Source organism: Vigna umbellata, chromosome 6, assembly GCF_029865625.1.
Source record: "Vigna umbellata cultivar VRB3 chromosome 6, Vumbellata_1.0, whole genome shotgun sequence".
NCBI classification, from domain to species: Eukaryota; Viridiplantae; Streptophyta; class Magnoliopsida; order Fabales; family Fabaceae; genus Vigna; species Vigna umbellata.
In genome coordinates, this window is record NC_142170.1 from 32,243,591 (window position 1) to 32,249,328 (window position 5,738).

The 5,738-nt window shown below is 37.7% G+C and overlaps 1 pseudogene; it reads right to left on the reverse strand.

The window, feature by feature from the left end:
- Positions 1-4,328: 4,328 nt before the first annotated feature.
- Positions 4,329-5,218, reverse strand: LOC148197245 (uncharacterized; annotated as a pseudogene).
- Positions 5,219-5,738: the final 520 nt, after the last annotated feature.

Here is a 5,738-nt window from a genome sequence, read left to right on the forward strand (position 1 = left end):
AGTCAATTCATCATCATAACCAAGATCACCAATGTCATAGTTCAGTTTTGCTAACATCCTTTTTCTTCTTCAATCTTGAATTAGTCATCACAAACCTTATTAATATCCACCAGGATTACACATGCATAAACCCTGTTAAAATACCTAAATTTTATTGAGAAAACTTTTTAGGTATGGATCGCTGGTGTCCATTTTGAGATATATTTGAACGTGTACAAAATAATCTTAATATTTTACGAATACACTTTTATTTTATTAAATGCACGCCAAACTAATGTATTATTACGAAAATCAGTTTCAATACTATTTTTACCTTCTCTAAAGAATATAGTAAGAAGACTGAACACCAATAAAATATGATTAAGATCAAAATATCCCTTTTTAATTGTTTCTGTCTTATTCTATTTATATATCCATTTAAGTTTTGAAGTCACTTGACATTAGTACAATTGTATTTTCGTTCTGAATGCTTGGCAATAATTTGCATTTATAAAATCCTGAAAAATAGGTTAGAGATGACAAAGCATCTAATTAATTCAGTTGAGAAATTTGCTAACTATCAATTTAATTGTCACCATCATGATTTAATAGTGGTAAATAGTTTTTAATAGTACTGTAAAAAAAAAATTGTAATTCTACTCGACTCAACCGACCTATTACAGGTTGGTTATTTTGTGAGTCAACTTAACCAGATTCACTTATTAGAGATCTAAAAAAATTTGAACACGATCCGATCCATCATAGATTGATCAGTTAAACAGGTTGACTTATTTACTCACTTAATTACAATTTTTCTCTTTTTCAAATCCAGAAAGATTACAAAGTTTTTGTAATTCAAATCTAAATAAATTTCAATATAAAATGATGTTAAACTCCAAAGACAATTAAAAAAAGTACTATACAATCCAAATGTACTAAAAAACAAGCACAAAAAACAAACAAATAAGTTTCTAATATTGATGATTTTTGTGTCACATATCTATTTATAAGATTAGAATCTTGAATGGAATGGATAAATCCATAATATTTTGTTATCTTGAAACATTTTTCTCTTTATCTCATCTATAATACAATAAAAAAAGTGTTAACTAATAATATTGCAACACAAAGTAATAAATAATTAAATTAAATTTGTTAGATTTGTGGACCAACCTGGCTCACCATGGGTTCAACCTCGGTGAGTCGGATCATGGTGAACTAGGTTTTAAATGGTCGAGTTAAACATTGGCCCATATAAAAAAATTACATTTTTTTAAACCTAATCCGGTCTAAACCCGTGATGGGCTGGATTGGCCCGCGGGTTCTAACCCATTTTGATAGCATTAGTTTTTAACAAGGTTCAATGACAAAATGCTAATATGTTTGTTAGGATTAATTTGTTTGAAATATTGTAATATATATCCACTCTATTTTTTTGGGAATTATATAAAATATCCACTCTATTTTATTGACACCTGTTTCATATAATGGTTTTTTTTGTCATTTGCATTCGTACACAGTTTATAATTTTACCTTTTCTATCTTGTGATTTACAACAACATTATGTTTAAAAAATTGGAGCGTGTCACGCGTCACTTTCATCCTCCATTATTTTATTCTCCTCTCATCTCATCTTTACCAGCCTGACAGACACCACCACGATGAACAAGTCATTGTCAATCATCTCCTTGCACAACACGACATGATTAAAAACAATTGGAATGCTCTGCAACATAATACTTCACTTCATTTAAGGTGAATATTTTGAGTCTTCCTTGACTATGTCTCCAGTAGCAATGTTATTCTTGATAATTAAACTGAATGCATCACCTTAACTAGGAAAAATAAAAAAATCAAAATATTACATTTTGGATGACAGGAAAACAAACAAAAACTGGCTGGATGAGTGGCTAGTTTGGCCGAACTGGCCAATTGGACAGGCTAGATTCCAAAATTTGAGTATGGCCTTGGCCCTCTAACTGTGACCATGCTTATGAAATTGAAAAATTCAAGGAATTCTAAAGCTTCTTTATAATCTGAAATCTTCAGCAGCAAGTTTTTTTTTTTTTAAATATTAGTCGCTCTTTTTTTGGTGTTTGATTGAGCATGTATTTTGGCTGCATTTGTAATTTTTGTTTCAATTCATTTATGGAATTTTTAATTCATTTTGTGGATTATTCCTAATATTAGGGTTTATGTTTTGGTGCTTGGTATTGACATATACAAATTGCAAAGTTGAGCTTTATGATAATGTTTTAAAATTATAATTAGACACTAGTAAGATGGACGTGTAGATGGGATGACTAGAATGACCTAGACTAGTCATGATGGACAAGCTGATGGGATGGTTGAGATGAATCAGGTTGGTTGAGATGAACAAGTTAAATGAATGACAAGGATTGATCGAGCTGATGGGCTTTCCAGGATGGACGGGTTGGGGAGATTGCCACAATGGACTGGGCTGACGGGATGATTGGGATCAACAAGATGGACAAGCTGACGGGATGAATGGATTGACAGGGTTGACGAGATGACAAGGATGAACAGGATGGATGTGATGACGAAATGGTCAGGATGAACATACTGATTGGAATGAATAGGATGGAAATGAACAGGCTGATGAGATGGTCAGGATGGTCCAGACTTACAAGATGGACTAGGCTTTTGGGATGATCAAGACGGACTGTGCTGAAGGGGTGGATGGTGGATGGGCTGATGGGATGGACAAGATGAATAAGATAACAGGATGAGCGAAATGGGCGGACTGATGGGATGGTCGAGCTGGCTAAGCTCAAGGGACGAATAAGTTATGCGAAATGAATAGATTGACGTGATAGCTAGGATGGACAAGATGACCAAGATGAACAATTTGATGAGATAGATGAGTTGACGGGATGACCAGCTGGCCAAATAAATAGGTTGAAAAAGATGGATAGGCTTGTTAGAACCAAGAGAAAATCGAGGGTTTGCACCGAGCGTCACAACCGATCGGTATCAGTGTCGTACGCGACTGACTGAACGACAAAGCTCCTGTATCGAACGTTACGAACACGCAACTGTAGTACGGGCGACCGAGAATGACCCAACAAGATATAATGAATGTAAGTAGAGAAAGAAAAGTAAAACTCAAACACAATGAAATTGTATTATGAAATGATCTAAAAAATCAATCCAACTTACACACAAAAGTCCGGTATTTATTAAAGAAAAAGTAACTGCCAAGGACAATTAATCAACACAAACAAACTCGGCTTACAAACTAACACACCCCTCTAAGCCGAACACTTAGGGAGGTAGCACCAATCCTTACCATCCTATCTCGCGCACCATGTTGAGGTCGAACGGTCTATGACCGAACGGTGTCTTCGTACTCATAGAGTCCACCCTTGCCATTCCATTGAGCAACTGTTTCCTACCAATCACGTGATGAAGGCGGATGCCAACTTGCGCGAGCTGTGCGATCAAGACCGAACGGTTCGAAAGAACGACTGAGTGAAATGACCGAAAGGTTTGAGTGCGGTTGCCAGTTTGACGCTCTTGAGTGACGCCTTGCTCGGTTGAATGAATGTTGAGGTCGGGTGTGGCTGAATGACTTGACCGAACTATGTTCGCCATGTCTCGGTTCTCCCATGACTCCCAAACTGAAAGACGAGATCGAATAGTGTTCTCCATGTCTCAGTTCACCAGTGACACCGACTCCCCATGCTTCTTTGGTAGCATTCACTTCAACGTTTTTCTCCTTCCACATGGACTTCTTCAAGGCCTTGGTTTGACCGATCGGTTCTGCGCATGCAAACATATCTTCGTCCTCGGTTTGACCGATCAGGTTTGTGCATGCAAACATAGCTACGTGCACCAAACCTTCCTCGTCACCAGTTCGTGTATCAGTAATGATATCGCCAAATTCTTCACTCATTGCAGACTTCACTAGGTTGATATGAAATGTTTTATCCTTCGAGATCTTGTTCCTCAAGATCAGGTTTTTCTTTTTATCAAACACTTCAACCTTATTAAAGTCTCCCATTACTACCGTAAAACCTTTTTGAATTAACTGGCCAATACTTAGAAGATTATACCTTATTGCAGACACAAACAACACACCAGTTAGAATGACACGCGAGCCATTCTTCCTTCTGATAACCACATCATCGACTCCCTCTACCTTTGAGGTGCTCTCATCAGCAAATTTCACCATGCTCCTCTCGGTCTCAGCAAAATTTACCAACCAATCTCTGTTGCAGGTCATATGATTCGAACATCCCGAATCCAAATACCACAATTTGTCTTGAGAGTGTGAACTTACTGTAGATGTAATTGTCATCAATATGATGGGTTCTTCAAAATTAGACTCAATTTGAGCCGCGTAGGCCTCCTTTTGCATGACTCTTCTTCTGTTCTTCCTTTTCAGCATAACATTCACTAGTGTAATGCCCATACCTATGACAATTAAAACACTCAATATTCCTTTTGTCCTTCTTCTGGAAATTCTTCTCAGATTTACCTTCATCCTCTGTTGAAGACTCATTCGGGTTATCTTTGTTCCTATTTTTTCTCCACTTCCCTTTACCGTGTTTCCCTTTCCATTTCTTGGTTGTCTTCTTCTCTTCATGTTGAACCTTTAACACATGCTCCTCGCGTTTGATGGGATTTCTTTCCCGCATCCTCATTTCATACGTCTCCAGAGAACTTTGCAGTTCCTCTATTTTGAGTTTTCCAAGATCTCTCGACTCCTCTATTGCCACCACAATATGATCAAATGTCGAGGGCAATGACCACATGATTTTCTCAATCACCATGAGATCAGTAACAGTGTCACCACAACTTTTCATCTGGTTAATAATTGAGAGTATTTTACTGAAAAACTCACTCACCTTATCACCATCCTCCATCAGTAGGTGCTCGTACTGTCTCCTCAACGATTGAAGCTTTACCTTCTTCACTTTTTCCCCTCCGGCATGACAACCCACCAAGATGTTCCAAGCTTCTCTTGCTGAAGCCGATTTTGTATCTTCTCAAAATGCTTATCATCCACACACTGATGGATAATCAACAAGGCTCTATCATCTTTCCTCTTAAACTCCTCTTTCTCAGTGTCGTGCAAATCAGACGCAGAAACTGCTCCCTCCATCACGCTGTTGACATCTTGAACACGAAATAAGATACACATTTGTGTGCTCCATCTGCTCTAGTTCTTGTCTGTGAGAACAGGTAGATTAACGGACATATCTCTGCTGGCCATTCTTTACACCCTCGATCTTTCACCAAGAAACACAGTCTTTTTATGCTTCAATCACCTTTCCGTCAAGCCTCCGCCAAGTCCTAGATGAATACAAAGCTCCCAATCACGAACCTGAAGCTCTGGATACCACTGTTAGAACCAAGAGAAAACTGAGGGTTTGCACCGAGCGTCACAACCGATCTGTATCAGTGTCGTACGCTACTGACCGAATGACAAAGCTCCTGTACCGAACGTTACGAACACGCAACTGCAGTATGGACGACCGAGAATGACCCAGCAAGATATAATGAATGTAAGCAGAGAAAGAAAAGTAAAACTCAAACACAATGAAATTGTATTATGAAATGATCTAAAAAATCAATCCAACTTACACACAGAAGTCCGGTATTTATTAAAGAAAAAGCAACTGCCAAGGACAGTTAATCAATAGTTGTCGTGACCAACTAACAAACAAACTCGGCTTACAAACTAACGAGGCTTATGTGATAACCGAGATGAACAAACTGAAGGAATAATTAGA